The 22728-nt window shown below is 35.3% G+C and overlaps 1 protein-coding gene and 1 pseudogene across 3 annotated transcripts in view; one reads left to right on the forward strand and one right to left on the reverse strand.

Annotated features, from left to right (window-relative positions):
• Nucleotides 1–22728, reverse strand: part of SSBP2 (single stranded DNA binding protein 2) — a 317496-nt gene that overhangs the window by 86835 nt on the left and 207933 nt on the right. The window lies entirely within an intron of this gene.
• The window catches only part of LOC134369451 (protein AF1q-like), a 45188-nt pseudogene continuing 28281 nt past the window's right edge, over nt 5822–22728 (forward strand).

Genomic DNA, 22728 nt, shown 5'->3' on the forward strand with positions numbered 1-22728 from the left:
TTTATGGCAAACTACATTGTTTAAAGGTATATAATACGCTAGTTTTTTCTTCAGTGTTCTTTATTATATATGTTTCCTGTGGGTTTTTTCCAGCTATTATTTAAAAGTAAAATGATTCAGATGAAGATTTATGCAAGTTACATCTTTAAAATGTTTTCTGGATTTTTTATTCTGTCGTTAAAATTATTTAATAAATTCATTATTGAATTTATTATCTCTCTATATATAGTCAAGAACTCTTTTAAGCTCTTCAATACAGCATTTAACACAATAGGTAAAAATATCCTTGTCCTCATAAAATTAACATTCTGGAGGGCGGAGAAAGACAATGAGTAAAACAAACAAACAAAATATATTTATCCATGATCTAAGGAGAAAGAAAGAGCAGGGAACAGAGAATTCCTAGTAAGGGGGATAAGGATTACAATTTTAAATAAGAATGAACAAATCAAATAAACTAACAGACTCACTTATAGTGACTACTAACTGATTTAAATATGCCTCATTCTGTTCTTGAGATCTCCTTACAACATTTCAAGATGTATCAAATTCTTAAGAGTTTTCACCTATTTCCTCACAGTGGCACAATAACTTTTGTGGAAATTCTTTTCTTAATATTCATACTTTGGACACAGCAATAGAGGTGTCTTGAAAAATAAGGATTTTTATAACTAGAAGATTTATAGTATATAGTGTGTTGACTTAGTTATCTGGCGTGATAGTAATTTCTAGTCTTGGCCCAAGGACAGAAGTGAAGTGAACAAAACACTTGTAATTATCCAGTATACCCTGTACAAAGCACTAGTCCAGAACATTTTGGCTCAAACTTCCCTTTGCAGACCACATTTCTGAGTTAAATTATCCATTCATTCTTCTGGGATTTATTGACAAGGGATAATTCCCCCATTTATTGTACAGGTGAACTCAATTCAGTGTACTATTTGGTACACCGTGTTGATTATTAACAAATTCTATTCTGATCACATACACTTCAGAAGTACACTAAATGGTACTCTAAGCATTGTAAAAGAGTGTATTTCTCAAACTGCCTAACTTGCTAATTTATATACAGTAGCAATATAAATAATACATGCTTTGAAAATGTAAATTAAATAAGAATAAGGGTTTTGGTATTAGGGCTTTATGTGGAAAGAAAAAGTGCCATATTTCTTGGACTACATTGCTGGAATTTCTGAGACTTGTCCAATGTTTACTTCCAACTCATGAGACAAATTTAACTATGGTCTGAGGATCCACAGAAAGTTGTTACTGAGCCTAACTCATAAAGTATATATTATTCTGTGGTGTTGTGACTAAATCACAACAGGAAAGTGAACAGTTTAATTATATTAAGAACTACTACAAAACATTAGTTTCACTGGACTTATGTGAATTCCCATTAGAGTACCATAAAAAATCCTTTATGTAACATATCCATGATTATATAATTTTGACTTTTTATTATAGCTCTCTGTTAAAAAAGAAAGACATACAAATAATATGGCTTTAAAATATTTTTTTAACTAAACTGAATATATAAGACTACAGTGCAGATGTAAAAATTTTAATTATTATTAAAAGTGTTTTATCTCTTTTACTGGATTAATTTGTATACTTTAATATGTACTTTTAGATATGTATTTTCTAACTGCTCTTAAATCATTTACTTTGTCATCTGACTAAAATTTCAGTTTTTCTGAGACTGACTTTACTTTTTATTTCTTTTACATATTCCCAAATAACTAATACAATTTTATCTACTTTTTAAAAATCCAATATTTTAAATTTGGCATTTTCAGATCAACTAAATTATGGCATAATTATTTGTTTTCCCAAGGATATATTAAAATGAACTTAAAGATTTATCATTAAATCTTTCTTCATGTTTCTATGTGTTTATCTTTTTTCAAGTCTGTGTGGTCATTTTCTTCTCTAGGATTTTCTGTGCTTATATCATTCTACTTTCTAAGAAGGCATGAGTTAATCTGTGCCTCCTCTTTGTTATTTATTGTTTCCTCGTACATATGCCCAGCATTATTTCCCATTTTCTGCTTTCCCTTAAATACTATGATACAATGGAATTTTTAAAATATTTTTATTCTCTTTAATGCCCTATTTCTTAAAGAACAAAGAAGTAAACTGTTGTTTTTCTCTTCTTAAATAAAAACCTGAAATAAAAGTTAAAAGAATTCTTATTTTAAACTCAGTTATTATCACTGGTGGCCTCTGGTAGAGAAAAACAAATTGAATATACGTTTGCAAGGAAGTTTCAAAGCAACAGGCATAAAATAAAATTTTATTTAAAATTAAAATTAGGATGCAATTTATTACTAGCATTTACCAAGATTCCACACATTCAATAACTAATAGTTTTATTTAGTAAGAATGCTAGAGAACCAGTTGCCTAATTGCACAGTGGAGAATCAAAACATAAAGTCTATATTTGGTGGAATAGGAAAAATGTTTTTAAGTATACGTAAAAACGTGAAGGTAATAACAGAGGAACTAAAATAGTAGTAATATGATTATTAAAAATTGAAAAGGGGATTAACGGGAAGGGTGAATAGAAAGGAACTAGGTGGGGGATTATCAATTTCCATTATTAAACCATCTGTATTTTTAAGCTGCTATGGTTTGATGTGTCCTCTTCAAAATTCAGGTGTTGCCAATGTGATAATATTAAAAGGTAGAGCCTTTAACAGGTGATTAGGCTATGAGGGCTCCTCCCTCATGAATGGGATTAGGTGCCCTTATAAAAGGCTTGAGAAGGAGTTTACTTTCAATTGCCCTTCCACCACCCAGCATGTGAGGACACAGCAAGGACTGCACCAGACATCAGATGCCAGTGCTTTCATCTCAGACTTCCCAGCCACCAAAACTGTGAGAAATAAATTTCTATTCGTTATAAATTAACCACTCTCAGGTTTCCTGTTATAACAATGCAAAATGGACTAAGATATAAGGTATTTTTTTGAGAAACGTTTAAAATAGTGATGGTAGGAATCTTGTCTTGACAATTTTAATGCAAAGCACAGTTAAATATTTTAGCTGTTGAATGAAGACGTATTACCATTTAAAAAATATTTCTATGCCTAGTACTGTAAAAATAATTTTGGAAAAAATCAGGAATAAGAAAAAATGCCTTTTTCCTTTTCATCTGATTGGTATTATTTGGTTTTTCTTTTGGGAAGCATGACATAAGTAATCATATATTAATAGTTTTCTTAAACTTAAACCCTCATTGTATTTCTGAAATAAACCATGTTTGATCATCTGTGGGTGATCCTTTTAATAGGCTACTGAATTATATGCTAATTTTTAATTTGGGATTTTTACACTTATTTTCTAAATGAGACAGTCTAGAATGTTCTTTGTTGTATTATATTTTTCAAACTTGAGCATAAGGATTATTCTACCTTTTCAAAATAAATTAGTGGCAAATTGTTTTTTATAATGCTTTGGAGAAGTTTATGTAATATGGTGTTTATCTGCTCATTGAAAGTTAAATATGCAGCAGTAAAACTGTCTGAACACAAAGGCAATTTTGCAAAAAATTATGGTCATTATTCTTTTTATATTTCCTACTTCTATTTGGTTCAATTTTGTTTATTTAAATTTTCCCAAAACACTTCATTTCATTGGGATATTTAGTTTTATTCATATACATACTACTTTCACACATTTTAAAAAGGTTCTCTGTAGCAGCTGTGAGCAAAACTGCTAACAGAGCACAAAAATCTGTTTTCCTCTTCTTCCATGGTAAAAGAACTGTAGCCAGACGCATGGCAACCCAACTCTATTACATTTCTCAGTCTCCCTTGTTCTCACCAAGAATCAAAGTCACATTAATGGAATATGAGCAGAAGACTTATATGCCACTGCTAGGCCTTGGTCTTAAGAGTTTGGAATGCTTCCTATTTTCTCTCCCTTTCCTATTATCTGGAAGCCAAATATTTCAGAGATCTAATTTCTGCAGTTAAAAAAAAAAAGTGCTGTACAATGGCAGAACTTAGCTCAGTCTCTGTATGACTTTGTGGAGCAGAGTGTGCTCACCTGCCGTGGATTGTCTTTCTGAATTATTGGCCCTAACACACATGATGATTTATTTTCTCTCTCCTAAACTCATCATCATTACCTTTGCTAGGAATTGGTGTATTCAATTACTTTTTTTCTGTTTTATTAATATGTTTACTTCTTTTTATCAAAAATTTCCTGCCTTTTAAAAGTTTTGTATATTTTCAAGTTTCTTAATTAAATTAGTAGCTAATTTTATTCTACTTTTATATATATGAAGAATATAAAACTATAAATTTGACTGAATTTACCTTTGGTGGCATTTACAAGGTCTGATGTTGGTGTTCATATTTTTTTTCTTAAATCATTTAGTGAGTATACTTTTGATTTGCCAAACAGTTATTAGATATAACTGGAAACCAAAATCATACTGATTAGATGATTTAGAAAAAAATGAGAACACCAAACACTGCAGACATAATCAAAGATACAAGGTAATTTACAAATGGTTGGGGGTTTTATTTTTTAATTTGTTTTTAATTTCTAGTTTTTCAATTGTGGCCAGGTATTTCTGTATTTAGGAATTTGCTGAACAATTTTTTTGTGGTCTAACTAAAGATCAATTTTTATAATTTCCTGTGGATACTTAATAAAATATCCATATTCTCTGTCTACATTTATATCCATTAGTTTAGTATCTTAATATTGTCTCTCATTTTTGTTCCTTGCCTTTTCAAATATATATATAATGCCCCATAATTGTTTGTCCATTTCTCCTTGTGCTTCTACCAATGTTTGCCTTACATATTTTATCTCTATTTATTAGCACAATGTTTTGGTAACTGTTATATCTTTACTGTGAATTCTATTCTTTATTTAAAAAAAACTTTCTTTTTCATGTATAGCAATCACTGCTTTGAAACTATTTTGTTCAAAATTAATATTGTGGACACCCTTTTGTTTGTGTTTGTATAATAAATCACTTCCCATTCATTTATTTTTAAACTGTATGCTGTATTTTATTTAACTGTTTCACTTGTTTGCAGAAAAGTACCCAAAAATGCATACAATGAGATATCCTGCAAAATTAGAAAAAAATACAAATAAGCCTTATCCTAAATTTTAAAGGTATTAAATTTAAGACAAACAAAACTGTTTGCCTTTCCCTATGAAAAATGAAAAAGCTAATTTACTTTTCCTATTCCACATATCCCTCCTTCCAGTTCTCAGTCCTTATTATAAACATCTGGAGTTTTAGGCATAACCTTTTTGTTTTATCATCTCTTCCTTAATAATAATTTTTTATTTCTACATTCAGTTTTTGATACTTTCAGCATCAAAAATAAAAAACTCCAATTTTATCCAATTTTATTTCTCCCTATCAATTAAAAAAATAAATAACATAACTTTGCTATTCTTGAATTTTAATTTTTATACACTTCTTAGCTGGCTAGAGGATATATGAATATCACTTTCCAAATCCAAATCCATATCCATATATATATATATGCAGTGTCTTTGTTGACTCTCATCAAAACTATAGTCACTATAGTTGTTTTGTTTTGTTTTTCTGGCAAGATGGATGACTAGAGGAGGCCAGCCCTCATTTCTAATGCAAAGAAAGTCCAGAGCAACAAGTAGATAGTCACCTGCAGAGTGTCTAGGAGAAAATAATGGAATCCATCAAAACAGTGAGGAAAACTCCCCAAGATCTGGAAACTCAAGACAGCAACATAGAAAGACAAGGGAAGCACCTTACAAAGACTGGAATGGAGACTGAAGAGACACTGCAGTGCTGGGACCCTGCATGTTCCCGCAGGCGGGAGGTTCTGCAGCTCGTACTCCCACTGCAGACGCCTGCAAATTAGGCTGCGAAGTAACCATGTGGCCTCATGGACAGCGAGCCCACATGACTGTATTGTTCCAGAGGGGCAGTACACATGAATCCCCCAACCCCTCATTCCCAGGGCTGCAGCTGGGAGCTCAGAGCCCCATCTGACCCACATGCCTCAACAGAGAGCATACAAGGAGTACACAGGCCACCTGGATCCAGGCTCACCTTCCCTGGGAGCTCAGAGTCCCACCTGATGCAGCAGGACCACCCACCTACCCAGTGGAGAGTGTATGGGGAGTGAGCCAACACCTACAACCATGCTCACCAACAGACCTACAATGCCCAACCTGACTACCAACATAGGACACTTCTACAGGTAAGATTTCTTTCCCTTCAAAAGCAATTCCAAAAGTTAAATGGAGCAACTACACCACAAGATGCCCAGAGATCGATGCAGAAATATGATACGCAGGAGAAAACAGAGAAACATGACACTCCCAAAAGAAGACAATATTTCTCCAATACAAGATCCCCAAACAACAGGAAACTGGTGAAATGCCTGAAGAGGAATCACAAATGGCAATCTTTTTTTTTTTTTTTTTTTGTGGCCAGTAAGAGGATCACAACTCTTGGCTCGGTGCCATCTGCACCATGCTCAGGCAGTGAGTGCAACAGCCATCCCTATATAGGATCTGAACCCATGGCCTCAGCACTATCAGCACTGCATTCTCCCAAGTGAGCCATGGGGCTGGCCCAAAAATGGCAATCTTAAGGAAACTCAACATGATGCAAGAAAAAATAGATAGAAATTAATCCAGGACATGCATGAGAAATTCAACAAAGAAATGGAAACCATAAAAAAAAAAAACCAAGCAGAAATCCTGGAACTGAAGAACTCATTCAATGAAATAAAAATTTTACAACTCAGAGCTTAGGCAACAAGGCTAGAACAAGAAGAGGAAAGAATTTCTGAACGAGAAGACATCTGAATTAACACATTTGAACTAAAAAGAAAAAAAAAGAATTTTAAAAATGAAGAATGTGATCTATCAGATAACTTTAAGTGGACTAACATCCATATTATGCGTGTACCCAATGGGGAAGACAAAGGAAAAGGTATTGAAAGCCTATTTAATGAAATAATTGCTGAAAACTTCTCACGTATTAGCATAGATATGGTCTCCTAAACACAAGAAGCTCAAAGATCCCCAAACAGATTCAACCTAAAAGAACCTCACTGAGACAAATTATAGCCAAATTGTCAAAAGTCAAAGACAAAGAAAGAATTCTAAAAATAGCAAGGGAAAATTGTCAAGTTACCTATAAGGAAATCCTCATCAGATTAACAGCAGACTTCTCAACAGAAACCTTACAGACCAGGAGAGAGTGGTGTGATATATTCAAAAGAAAATAACTAAAAGAAATAATTGCCAAACAAGAATACTATACCCAGCAAAGTTATCCTTCAGAAATGAAAGAGAAATAGTATCTTTCCTAGACAAACAGAAAATGTGGGAATTCAAAACCACAAGCCCAGCCCTACAAGAAATCCTCAAGAGAGCTCTACATTTGGAATCAAAAAGAGCAATAACTATCATTATGAATATACAAGAAAGAATAAAAACCATTAATAGAGCAGATCACAAATGAGAAAAAGAAAGAAAATGTATCTTATTACTACAAAACAACAAGCAAACAATAAAAGGGAAGAAAGGAACAGAAGACATAGAAAGCAACCTTACAAAATTAATAAAGTGGTAGGAACAAGGCAACCACCCTGAATGCAAATGGATTAAATTCTCCACTTAAAAGATATAGAATGGTTTAATGGATTAAAAAACTAGGCCCAAATATATGCTGCCTGCAAGAAACTCACTTTACCAATAAAGACACACATAGACTAATAGTGAAGGAATGACAAAAGATATTCTACTCAAATGCAAACCAAAAATGAGCAGAAGCTGCCACACTTATATCACATAAAATAAACTTTAAACCGAGAACTATAAAAATAGACAAGAAGGACATTATATAATGATACAAGATTCAATGCAGCAAGAAAATACGACAATCAAAAATACATACACACCCAACACTGGAGCACCCAGATATATACAGCACATGTTATTGTAACTAAAGGAAGAGATAAACCCTTATATAATAATAGTTGGAAACTTCAACATGTCTCCCTCACCATTAGACAGATCATCTAGACAAAACATTAGCAGAGAAATATTAGATTTAAACACCACCTCAGACCAAATGGATTTGACAGACATCTTCAGAACACTTCATCCAAGAACTACAGAAGATACATTCTTCTCATCACACAAATCATTTTCCAGATCAGACCAAATGTTAGGCCACACATCAATCTCAAGAAATTTAAAATGACTGAAATCATATCAAGTATTTTTTCATATTATAATGGAATAAAACCAGAAATCAACAAACATTGGAAACTACACAAATAACTGCAAATTAAACAACATTCTCCTGAATGACCAATGGGTCAAAGAAAGAATACATAAGGAAATCAAAAAATTCTTTGAAACAAATGAAAATACAAGCACAACTTACCAAAACCCATGGGACACTGCAAAAGCAGTATTAAGAGGAAAGATTATTGCGATAAATGCTTACATCAAAAAAGTTGAAAAATTCCAAGTAAACAATCCAATGTTACATCTCAAGGAACTAGAAATGCAAGAATAATCCAACCCAAAAATTAGCTGATGGAAAGAAATAATAAAGATCAAAACAGAACTAAATGAAATAGAGACCCAAAAAACAATATGAATGGTTGATGAAACAAAAAGTTGTTTTTTTGACAAGATAAACAAAATTGACAAATCATTAGCTACACTAGCCAATAAAAGACCCAAATATCAAAAATCAGAAATGAAAAAGGAAACATTACAATGAATTCCACAGAATACAAAGAATCATTAGAGACTATTATGAACAACTACACACCATCAAAATTTAAAATCTAGAGGAAATGGATAAACTACTAAGACTAAACCAAGAAGCAATAGAAAACTTGAAAAGACCAATAATGAGTAACGAAATTGAATCAGTAATCAACAGTTTCCCAATAAAGAAAAGCCCAGGACTGATGGCTTCACTGCTGAATTCTACCAAACTTTTAAAGAAGATTTAAAACCAATTCTTCTCAAAAAATTCCAAAAAAAGTAGAGGATATTCTCCCAAACTCATTCTATGAAGCCAGCATCACCCTGATGCCAAAACCATAAAAAGACACAACAAAAAAAGAAAACTACAGGTCAATATCCTTGATGAATTTAGATGCAAAAATACTCAAAGTACTAGCAAGCAATCCAAAAGCACATCAAAAAGATTATACATCATGATCAAGTGGGATTCATCTAGGGATGCAAGGATGGTTCAACATATGCAAAACAATAAGTGTGACACACATCACATCAACAAAATGAAAGATAAAAACCATATGATCATCTCAATAGATGCATAAAAAGCATTTGATTAAAATTCATCATTGCTCTATGATAAAAACTCTCAACAAATCAGGTATAGAAGGAAAATATCTCAACACAATAGAAGTTGTATATGAGAAACCCACAGCTATCATCATCCCAAATGGGGAAAAGTTGAAAACTTTTCCTCTAAGGCCAGGAACAAGATAAGGATGCCGGCTTTTCAAGATGGCGGCGGCTGCAGCGGCTGGCGTGGAGTAGCTGAGGTGGAAAAGGTGGCCACTGGGCCTCAGGCAGCCGGGAAACTTGTGGACCTTCCTCTCGCCATCTCTTAAGGGAGGACTGCTGCTGCTGACCGGTTGTGGGGGGTGACCGCCACTTTGCCCCCGGCAGGAGGGGCTGCCTCATTTACAGGCAACAGCTTTGAAGTGTGGAGCAGGAAAAGAACTGTTTCTTAGCTGCAAAAGCGAGTCTCAAAACAGGGAACACGGCGCCAGGGCTGCTGTGGATGCAGACAGGATCCCGGAGGCCGGGGCCGCGCTGAAGGCGGCCAGCTGCCTTATTCAGGATTCGAGGTTTCAGGCCGGCATTAAAGAAGATTCCTGGGAGCGCCCGAGCCACGCCGCGACTGAACAGCCCGAGGTGGCAGCGGCCGAGAACTGGGAAAAACGGCAAACCAGAGAGAGAGAGCGAGCACCCGACCTGGCACAGCACTGTGAGTGATCCCTGGCACAGCTCTGTTCGGGGGGTGGATGCCCACGCGGCTCCCGCCTGCACCAGCAGGCCTCTCACCGCCCGGTGCTGCCTCCATTTTCCCAGGTGCGGGCAGCTCCGCCCTGCTCGGCCATCACTGAGCCCTCCTACTTGCTTGGCCTGGCGCCGGGCTTTCCGGAGCCTGCGGACCGAACTCCGCTCCCACTCCCTCCGCGGTTCTCTGGCGGGGCTGGTGGCGGTGGGTGTCCCGGGCCAGTATCGGGAGGGCAAGGAAGTACGGGCGGGCCGACTGTCACTCAACCATACCCTGGACTCCGGCCCCAGGTAAACTCCCTGTTACTGGGAGGCAGATACCATCTCTGCAGCCACCAGTTTGGAAAAAAGCCTAACGAATTTCTGGTTGGGAATAGTGTGGTAGGAGAGTTCCCAGGTCGGCTTGAACCTGCCGGAGACCAGGCTGCAGGTGGGCGCTAGACTCGGTTTACACTGGGGAGATACAAAGGTGAACAAGACCCGAGAAAGATCTACATAGTGCTACAAAGGCACCCAGAGAGACCGGTCGTCTGTGCCCAGCAGAAACCTGGTAGACTTCCTGGGCGAGGCAGTGCCGAGCAGGGTCTTGAAGGCCCAGCTGATAGACGAGGGGTGCAGAAGACACGCCCCAGCCCAGCACAGTGCGCAAAGAGTGGGGAGACGTGCGGCCAGGGAGGCGGAGACTCGACAGAAACCACACACCCGGTGGAGTCGCCACTGCATGATCTAACAGCCTGGGCCAGAGCACACGGAACAGGGAGAAGTCCTGCACAGGAAGTGAAAGCTCAACAGCGATCGCACACCCTGTGGTACGTGATCCACCAGCCCAGCAGAGTCCAAGCTGACCAGAAAGGTGGCTCCCCGCAGAAGCCCAAGACCCGAGGCAACCACACACACAAGGCAGTAGAGGCCAACTGAGCAGTCACGGAGGGAGCCAAACAAAATTTGCAACCACAGCAACATCCTAGTTAGTCATTAGTCTCAAACCGGTGAACTGGGAAACCCCCGGCCACAATGAATAAACACCAAAAAAAAGATACCAGAAATACAAAAAATCAAGAAAGTACACCACCAAAAGTTAATAAATCTCAAACTCTAGATCCTATAGAACAAGAAGCCCTTGAAATGACTGACAAGGAATTTCGAGTGATAATTCTAAGGAAACTGAATGAGATACAAGAAAACTCAGCTAGATATCAAGATGAAATGAGGAAAAGTATACAGGATCTGAAAGAGGAAATGTACAAGGAAATCAATGTCCTGAAAAAAGATGTAGTAGAACTTGCTGAACTGAAGAAGTTATTCAACGAAATAAAAAACACAACAGAGAGTTTAACCAGCAGGCTTGTCGAAGTTGAAGAGAGAACCTCTGAACTTGAAGATGGGCTGTTTGAAATAACACAAGCAGACAAAAAGAAAGAAAGAAGAATCAAGGACATTGAAGAAAATCTGAGAGAGATATCAGACAAACATGAGCGATCAAATATCCGAGTCATGGGTATTCCAGAAGGGGAGGAAAATGGAGATTCCATTGAAAACATATTCAACAAAATAGTGGCAGAAAACTTCCCAGGTATAGGAAAAATCACAGATCTTCAGATCCAGGAAGCACAACGATCTCCAAATGTATTCAACCCAAAAAGACCTTCTCCAAGACATGTCATAGTCAAATTGGCAAAACTCAGAGATAAAGAATCTTAAAAGCTGCAAGAGAGAAGCGTCAAATCACTTATAAGGGAGCCCCAATCAGGTTAACATCAGACTTTTCATCACAAACCCTAAAAGCTAGAAAGGAATGGGATGATATTTTCAAAATACTAAAAGACAAAGATTGCCAGCCAAGAATACTCTACCCTGCAAGGCTATCCTTCCGAAATGAGGGGCAAATAGTATATTTCTCAGACAAACAAAAACTGCGGGAGTTCACTACCACAAGACCACCCTTACAAGAAATCCTCAAGGGAGTACTGGGTTTGGTTCCTGAAAAATAACTACCACTGCCATAAAAACCCAAGAAAAATCTAAACCAGCTAGTATAATAAAAATGGCATTCATGAAGAGAAAACAAGCTAACAAAAACACTATCTACAACCTAAGGAACCAACAAACACAGAAAACAAACAGTAAATCAGAAAGCAAGGAACAAAAGACACCTAAGACAACCAAACAACCAATAAAATGCTAGGAATAAATCAACACCTTTCAATAACAACTCTTAATGTAAAAGGCTTAAATTCCCCAATTAAAAGACACAGACTGGCTGACTGGATCAAAAAGCAGGACCCAACTATATGCTGCCTACAAGAGACCCACCTCACCCATAAAGATTCACACAGACTAAGAGTGAAAGGATGGAAAAAGATTTACCATGCAAACAGAAAAGAAAAACGAGCTGGAGTAGCTATTCTTATATCTGACAAAATAGACTTTAAACTAAAAACCATAAAAAGAGACAATGAGGGACACTACTTAATGATAAAAGGACTGATCCATCAAGAAGACATAACAATCATAAATATGTATGCGCCCAATGTTGGAGCAGCCAGATTTATAAAACAAACTCTATTAGACCTAAAGAAACCCACCTCACCCATAAAGATTCACACAGACTAAGAGTGAAAGGATGGAAAAAGATTTACCATGCAAACAGAAAAGAAAAACGAGCTGGAGTAGCTATTCTTATATCTGACAAAATAGACTTTAAACTAAAAACCATAAAAAGAGACAATGAGGGACACTACTTAATGATAAAAGGACTGATCCATCAAGAAGACATAACAATCATAAATATGTATGCGCCCAATGTTGGAGCAGCCAGATTTATAAAACAAACTCTATTAGACCTAAAGAAGGAAATAGACACTAATACCATAATAGCAGGGGACCTGAACACCCCACTGTCAATATTAGACAGATCATCTAGGCAAAGAATCAGTAGAGAAACACAAGATCTAAACAATACTCTAGACCAATTGGAATTGGCAGATATCTACAGAACATTCCACCCAACAACCTCAGAATATTCATTTTTCTCATCAGCACATGGATCATTCTCCAGGATAGATCACATATTAGGTCACAAATCAAGTCTCAATAAATTCAAAAAAATTGGAATTATCCCATGTATCTTCTCAGACCACAATGAATTAAAACTAGAAATTAATAACAAACGAAACTCTGGAAACTATACAAACACATGGAAATTAAACAGCATTCTACTTAATGACATATGGGTCCAAGAAGAAATCAAGCAGGAAATCAAAAAATTTATTGAAACTAATGAAAACAATGATACATCATACCAAAACCTGTGGGATACTGCAATAGCAGTATTGAGGGGAAAATTTATTGCATTAAACGCTCACTTCAGAAGAATAGAAAGATGGCAAGTGAACAACCTAACACTTCACCTTAAAGAACTAGAAAAACAAGAACAATCCAAACCTAAAGTTAGCAGACGGAAAGAAATCATTAAGATCAGAGCAGAACTGAATGAAACTGAAAACCAAAAAACAATTCAAAAGATCAACGAATCAAAAAGTTGGTTTTTTGAAAAGATAAATAAAATTGGCAAACCATTAGCATGGCTAACAAAAAAAAGAAGAGAGAAGACTCAAATAACCAAAATCAGAAATGAAAAAGGCGATATTACAACTGATTCATCTGAAATACAAGGAATCATTCGAGACTACTATAAACAACTATACGCCAACAAATTTTATCCATTTCCTCCAGATTTTCAATTTCTGGACACACACAAGCTCCCAAAACTGAACCGTGAAGACGTAGAAAATTTGAACAGACCAATAACAATAAAGGAGATTGAAGCTGTTATCAGAAGGCTCCCAACAAAGAAAAGCCCAGGACCAGATGGATTCACAGCAGAATTTTACCAAACATTCAAAGAGGAATTGACACCGATTCTTTACAAACTATTCCAAAAGATTGAAATGGACGCAAATCTCCCAAACTCATTTGGGAGAGAAAACTACAGGCCAATATCCTTGATGAATATAGATGCAAAAATCCTCACTAAATTACTAGCAAACAGAATACAGCAACACATACGTAAAATTATTCATCACGATCAAGTGGGATTCATCCCAGGGATGCAAGGTTGGTTCAACATACGCAAATCAATAAATGTGATACACCATATTAATAAACTCAAACACAAGGAGCATATGATCATCTCTATAGATGCTGAAAAAGCATTTGATAAAGTTCAGCACTCATTCATGACAAAGACCCTCTATAAGTTAGGTATAGAGGGAAAGTATCTCAACATAATTAAAGCCATATATGCCAAACCCACAGCCAATATCATCCTGAATGGGGAAAAGCTGAAAGCTTTTCCCTTAAGAACAGGAACTAGACAAGGATGCCCACTCTCACCACTCCTATTTAACATAGTGTTGGAAGTACTAGCCAGAGCAATCAGAGAAGAGAAGGAAATAAAGGGCATTCAGATTGGAAAAGATGAAGTCAAACTGTCCCTGTTTGCAGATGACATGATCCTATATATCGAACAGCCTAAAACCTCTACAAAAAAACTGCTGGAATTGATAAATGATTTCAGCACAGTAGCAGGATACAAAATCAACACACAAAAATCAGTAGCATTTCTTTTCTCCAATAGTGAACATGCAGAAAGAGAAATCAAGAAAGCCTGCCCATTTACAATAGCCACCAAAAAAATAAAATACTTAGGAATTGAGTTAACCAAGGAGGTGAAAAATCTCTATAATGAGAACTACAAACCACTGCTGAGAGAAATTAGAGAGGATACAAGAAGATGGAAAGATATCCCATGCTCTTGGATTGGAAGAATCAACATAGTGAAAATGTCCATACTACCCAAAGTGATATACAAATTCAATGCAATCCCCATCAAAATTCCAAAGACATTTTTCTCAGAAATGGAAAAAACTATTCAGACATTTATATGGAACAATAAAAGACCACACATAGCCAAAGCAATGCTGAGCAAAAAAAATAAACCTGGAGGCATAACACTACCTGACTTTAAGCTATACTACAAAGCTATAATAACCAAAACAGTATGGTACTGGCATAAAAACAGACACACTGACCAATGGAATAGAATAGAGAATCCAGAAATCAACCCACACACTTACTGTCAGCTGATCTTTGACAAAGGCACCAAGCCTATTCAGTGGCGAAGGGACTGCCTCTTCAGCAAATGGTGCTGGGATAACTGGATATCCATATGCAAGAGAATGAAACTAGATCCATACCTCTCACCGTCTACTAAAATCAACTCAAAATGGATTAAGGATTTAAATATACACCCTGAAACAATAAAACTTCTTAAAGAAAACATAGGAGAAACACTTCAGGAAATAGGACTGGGCACAGACTTCATGAATATGACCCCAAAAGCACAGGCAACCAAAGGAAAAATAAACAAATGGGATTATATCAAACTAAAAAGCTTCTGCACAGCAAAAGAAACAATTGAAAGAGTTAAAAGACAACCAACAGAGTGGGAGAAAATATTTGCAAAATATATATCTGACAAAGGATTAATTTCCAGAATATATAAGGAACTCAAACAACTGTACAAGAAGAAAACAAGCAACCCAATTAAATGGGCAAAAGAGCTAAGTAGGCATTTCTCTAAGGAAGATATACAAATGGCCAAAAGACATATGAAAAATTGCTCAACATCACTCAGCATCCGGGAAATGCAAATCAAAACCACATTGAGATACCATCTAACCCCAGTTAGGATGGCTAAAACCCAAAAGACTATGAACGATAAATGCTGGCAAGGCTGCGGAGAAAAAGGAACTCTCATACATTGTTGGTGGGACTGCAAAATGGTGCAGCCTCTATGGAAAATGGTATGGAGGTTCCTCAAACAATTGCAGATAGATCTACCATACGACCCCGCTATCCCACTGTTGGGAATATACCCAGAGGAATGGAAATCATCAAGTCGAAGGTATACCTGTTTCCCAATGTTTATCGCAGCACTCTTTACAATAGCCAAGAGTTGGAACCAGCCCAAATGCCCATCATCGGATGAGTGGATATGGAAAATGTGGTACATCTATACAATGGAATACTACTCAGGTATAAAAACGAATGAAATACTGCCATTTGCAACAACATGGATGGACCCTGAGAGAATTATATTAAGTGAAACAAGTCAGGCACAGAAAGAGAAATACCACATGTTCTCACTTATTGGTGGGAGCTAAAAATTAATATATAAATTCACACACACACACACACACACACACACACACACACGCACACACACACACACACACACACAAACCGGGGGGGGGGGAAGAAGATATAACAACCACAATTATTTGAAGTTGATACGACAAGCAAACAGAAAGGACATTGTTGGGGGGGGGAGGGAGAAGGGAGGGAGCTTTTGGTGATGGGGAGCAATAATCAGCCACAATGTATATCGACAAAATAAAATTAAAAAAGAAAAAAAAAAAAGAAAGTAAACACACACACACACACACAAAAAAAATATTAAATGTGTAACCCCAAGGAACAATATCATCTTCTTTTTGTAAAGATGTACAGAAGATTATCACAAACTGCCATTTTGCTCTTTGTAGAAAGGCCGTTGGTATGCTCAAGTTTTTTGTAAGTTATCAAGTTCACTTCTGGCCCCAACTTCCTGCCCATATTGAATTAGATGAAAGATCACTTTGTCATCTCATGTGTGTGCTCTGGAATCACACATGACTTAAACATTTTCTAAATTGTCCATAAACAATACTCTTGCCATTTATTCATCCCTGCACTTTCTTTTATCCCAGAATTCCTATTTAACTTAAAAGCAGAGTATTTTATTTCTTGTTGTACTTGTCTCCCTCTTTGAATAGCTTAATTTTTTTCTTTTTTGATATTTACAAAGTTAGTTCCCCCATAAACCAGAAGATGCCAACTGTATCTATCTATCTGCCTGTCTATCATCTACCTACCTATGTCATCTGTCTATTGATGTAAATTAATATAAGCCAATACATAAACATAAATAAAAATACAAATAAATTGATTTAAAAAAAAAAAAAAAAGGATGCCCACTGTCACCACTCCTATGTAACATAGTACTGGAAGTCCCAGACAGAGCAATTAGGCAATAGAAAGGAAGAAAGGCCATCAAAACTGGAAAAAAAAGAGGAAGTCAAATTGTCCCTGTTTGCAGATGATGTGATCTTATGTATAAAAACCTAAAGACTCCACCAAAAATATCTTAGAGCAGATAAACAAATTCAGTAAAGTTTCAGGATATAGACTCAATACACCAAAGTCAGTAGTGTTTCTATACAGCAACAACAAACTAACAGAAACAGAAATCAAGAAAGCAATCCCATTTACAATAGCTACCAAAAGAATAAAATACCTAGGAATAAATTTAACCAAGGATGTGAAAGATCCCTACAATGAAAACTACAAAATACTGATGAAAGAAATTAAAGAGGACACAAAAAAAATGCAAAGATAGTCCGTGCTCATGGATCGGTAAAACCAATGTTGTGAAAATGTCCATACTACCCAAAGTGATCTATAGATTCAATGCAATCCCTATCAAATTATCAATGATATTCTTTACAGAAACAGAAAAAGCAATCCTAACATTCTTATGGAACCATAAAAGATCTCAAATAGCCAAAGCAATCCTGAGAAAAAGAGGAAAGTGGAAGACATTACACTACCTGACTTCAAATTATACTAGAGGATATAGTAACCAAAACAGCCTGGTACTGGCTTAAAAACACACGCTTGGACCAGTGGAACAGAACAGAGAACCCAGCAATATAAACCCATGTACTTATAGCCAGTTAATCTTTGATAAAGGTGCTAAAAACATACAATGGGGAAAGGACAGCCTCTTCAATAAATAGTGCTGGGAAAATTGGATATCTATGTGCACAAGAATGAAACTAGACCCCTATCACTCACCATATACAAAAATCAACTCAAAATGTATTGAAAACATAAGTGTAATATCTGAAACTATAAAACTTCTAGAAGAAAACACAGGGGAAACACTCCAGGACATAAGACAAAGCAAAGATTTTAAGATAAGACCTCAAAAGCACTGGGAGCAAATGTAAAAATAAGCAAATGGGATTTTATCAAGCTAAAAACCTTCTGCACAGCAAGGGAAACAATCAACAAGCCAAAGAGACAGCCTACAGAATGGGAGAAAATATTTCCAAACTATGCATCCGACAAGGGGCTAATTTCCAGAATATAAAGGAACTCAAACAACTCAATAGTAAAAAACCAAGTAATCTGATTTAAAAATGGGCAAGGGAGCTCAACAGATACTTCTCAAAAGAAAATATACAAATGGCCAATGGGTTTATGAAAGAATGCTCAACATCCCTAATCATCAGTGAAATGTAAATCAAAACCACATTGAGATACCATCTCACCCCAGTTAGACTGGCAATTATCAAAAAGACAGAAATAACAAATGCTGGTGAGGATGTGAAGAAAGGAGAATGCTTATACATTGTTGGTGGGATTGTAAATCAGTACAACCATTATAGAAAACAGTGTGGATGTTTCTCAGACAACTACAGATAGAATACCACATGACCCAGCAATCCCACTATTTGGTATACACCCAAAGGAATAGAAAGCATCACGTGGAAGGGATACCTGCACTCCCATGTTTAGCTCAACTCTGTTTTCAATGGCTAAGATATGGAACCAACTAAATGTCCACTGACAGATGACTGGATAAAGAAAATGTGATACATATACAGGATGGAATACTACTCAGCCATAAAGAAGGAGTGAAATTCTGCCATTTGCGGCAACATGGATGAGCTTAGAGAAAATTATGTTAAATGAAGTAAGTTAGGAACAGAAAGAGAAATACCACATGTTTTCACTCATGTGGGAGCTAAAAAAGGGAACAAAACAAAACAAGCTAACAAACAAAAAGACAAATAATAATAATAAGTTTAATAAAAGGAGACAGAAGAACTACAGTTACAAGAGGCAGGAAAGGGGAGGGTGGAGAAGGGATAGTGAAAGGCTGATTAATGGACACAAAAGTACAGCAAGATAGGAAAAATAAGTCCTATTGGTGTACAGTCAGCACAGAAATCTATAATCAATAATAACTTACTACATGTAACTAAATGACTAGAAGAGAGATCAAATGTGTTCGTCACAAAGAAATGATTAAGTTTTGCAATGACACTAGGCTAATCACCCTGAATAGATGAGCACACATTGTATACATGTACTGAAATATAACTCATATAAATATGTACAATCAATATGTTTCAAAAAAATTTTTAGAAACTGTAGTTACCATTGCTGTCTAGCATTTAGTGTTCTAGAAAGGTCTAATACCATGCTAATTTTTGTTTCTTGGGATACAATCTCTTTTTCTCTTCTAAAAATTTGAAGGATGTTTTCTTGAGACTTATAATTCTTGAATGTTTCAATTCTATATTTAGGTATTAATCTCTTTATATTACTTGCCCAGAATGACATAACCCTTTCCAGTTTCATACTTAAATAAGTTTTTTTTTTCTATTGCTAGAAAGTTGGAAGGAAATCTTTTCAGTTAATAGGTGTAAATGTAAGACCTAGTAAACCTCAGAAGGATCATTCTTTGCAAATGTTATTAACAAATAGATAAACAGTTGTGATATTATTGATGACTGGAGTAATATGCTTCATAATCTTGTCAGAAGGATTTTCATAGGTTACTGATATCACAGAAAACTGGTACACTTGTCGAAAGCACTTTACATGTGTATATCATGTGCTATAAAAATATTAATAAATTTTGACTATGACCCTTCTTTTCAGATACCATTCAAATATAAATACCAAACTATGAGAAAACCAGTATGCATAACATATGTTCACTGTAATATGTTTATAGTTAAGAAATATTTGAAGTACCCCCAAAATTCAGCAATACTATAATACCTACATAAATTGTAATATATCTCAGTGACAGAGTATGATTCAACCATTAAAAATAATGGTTACAAATGGCATTATTTGAGAAACATGGGATGTAATGCTATGTGAAACATGCCAAATACACTCTGAGTGTAATATGATTATAGTTATGCAAGTAGTAAAAATATCAAATAAGACTGTAAGAGAATACATAAAATTAACTCTGAGAATGCTGTAACTGAGTGATTTTATAATAAAAATTTTCCAAACTTTCTGGAATGTCTTAATTTATAACAAAAATAAAATTTATTATAGGTTACACACACACAGCCAGGTTTGTCAATAGCTATAAAATGTGACCAAATGCTAACCTTACTTAAAATAAAATTAATCCCTAAAACTTAAGGTTAAATAAAATACAAATATTTTTAACTTAAAAATAACTCATTCTAATACAATAAAATATAAAACATTTTAATTTTCAGAGTATCAGGAACAAGTTTTTCTATTTAGGAAAGTTAGATCCCAGACATAATCTAGAAATGATTTACATAATTCCTGGGCATTTGTTTGCATTAGTTACACAAGTTTATCTTTAGCACCACTTACTCTACCCTAATCCACTCCACTCAGTGACTTACAGTCTGAAGAACCAGCAACACTGACTGTTGTGCTACTTTTTTGGTCTGTTTTTAAATCACATAAATATTTTCTGTGTAGCTTTCATAAAACCTTAATTATCCATCAGATAGTATTCAACCTCTTAGGTTTCCAAAAAAAGCAAGAGACCTAGAAATAACATTAAAAACAAAATCGAATAAAACCTAAATATCAGTAAAGTAGCCCCCGAGTACCTAAAAATCTATAAAGTGTCAAAGAGTTGGTGATCTAAATATCATAGCTGATACTTGCCATGCAGAAGAAAAAGAGAGTGCTCTGATTGGCTGGAAATTTCTTCAAAATGCTAACTTTTTCATATGAAAGCAAAGAAGCATGGGAAGAATGATAGGCAATAGAAGAGAAGCAGCTACTCTTGCTAAAAAAATGTTTTATGTTCAAGAGAAATGCAAAAGGGCAATGATGATTTCATTAAAAGTATGAGAACACTTTAGAAGGTGATCTTTAATTTAGTTGTTGATTTTCAGAACACAGCCATGTTTCACGATTCAGAAATCAGGCTCTTTGCATTCTGTATTCAGCTGTAATCAGAAAAGGTGGATTACAAGAATAAAGGCTGATATAAGGAATTTGTTTCAAGAAAATACTTCTAGGTAGTATCTTCACATCTGTACATGCATCCCCAATATTAGGTGCCTACTATGTGCTCAGGGCTATTCTAAGATGTACAGATTCATTTCAGTCACACAAAATTTTGAACTTAGTATGATTACCCCTCAAAATGATGATTATGGATTATTAAGAAAAGCTAAATAGTATTAACACTTTCTGTTTAAAAATGAAATAAAATGGAGATATTTGTGACACTATTATTTTAGCACTCATGTTATAAGTTTAGCCCTCAAGAAGCATTTATTGTGTTCAAATGAATTTCAGAGGTCAGGTAAATAGTTATTAGAGCTGTAAGCCTGCATTATGGCTACATGTTCAAACTATAGCCCTATATGTGAACTTTTCCATTAAACATTCCCTACCCCCAATACACAAATAACATTTCAACCAAACACTTAATAAAATAACCTTAAACAGTATTCCAAAATACCATAGTTTAAAGAGAAACATAAGGAAAAGGTATTAGAAATATTACACTGTACCCTCTTTCACAAATTTTTAACTATTATATATTCTGGACATTGTCCTACTTTTTCCTTCTTGACCTCAAAGATGGAAGCTTTTGTCTCTCTTAAATGAATTATTTGATTCATCATAAAAATCCCAGGCATTCTACTTGTTTGAAATTCCAGGTATTTTAACTAAATAGTCCCCCATTATCTGTGGTTTTGCTTTCCACAGTTTCAGTTGCCTTCGGTCAACCGTGGTATGAAAATATTAAATGGAAAATTCCAGAAATAATTCATAAGTCTTAAATTGCCCACCATTCTGAGTACCCATTATCAGAGTGACTGTTGTAGGATCACAGTGCTGTGTTCAAGTAACCTTTATTCTACTTAATTATGGCTTCAAAGTACAAGAGTAGTGACACTTGCATACTGTCATAATTGCTCTATTATATTTTCAGTTATTGTTGTTAATCTCTTATTGTGCCTAATTTATAAATTAAACTTTATCACAGGTATGTATGTATAGGAAAAAACATAGTACATAAGGTTTGGTACTACCCGAGATTTCTTTCTTAGAATCCAAGAACTTGTTCTGATAGTACTACCACAGCATTTCTGTTTAAGAAGTTCTTTTTAAAATTGTTGTCACAGAACAGATTACAATTAAACAGGTACAGCTCTGCATCAATAGCATGAATCATTATAATTTTTGTTTGTGTAATCTTTTTGAGGAGAAGGTAATCATAATAAACTCATCTTTTAAAAATATCATATCCCTTATAAGTCAGTAAAAACTTTATGCAAAAAGGCACATTTCCTCTGAAATATGTCTTTTTTCTTGAAATTTACAACACAAACCGGTAGGGTGAAATTTAAAGTGAATAATTCTGAGTTTTCTTCCCCCTTAACAGCATTGTTAGCATGGATCTAAAACAGATATCTAACGTAATATATTTCTAAAAGTTCATAATATATTTCTAAAAGTGATTTCTATCACTAA

The sequence above is a fragment of the Cynocephalus volans genome, chromosome 2 (assembly GCF_027409185.1).
Source record: "Cynocephalus volans isolate mCynVol1 chromosome 2, mCynVol1.pri, whole genome shotgun sequence".
Lineage (NCBI taxonomy): Eukaryota > Metazoa > Chordata > Mammalia > Dermoptera > Cynocephalidae > Cynocephalus > Cynocephalus volans.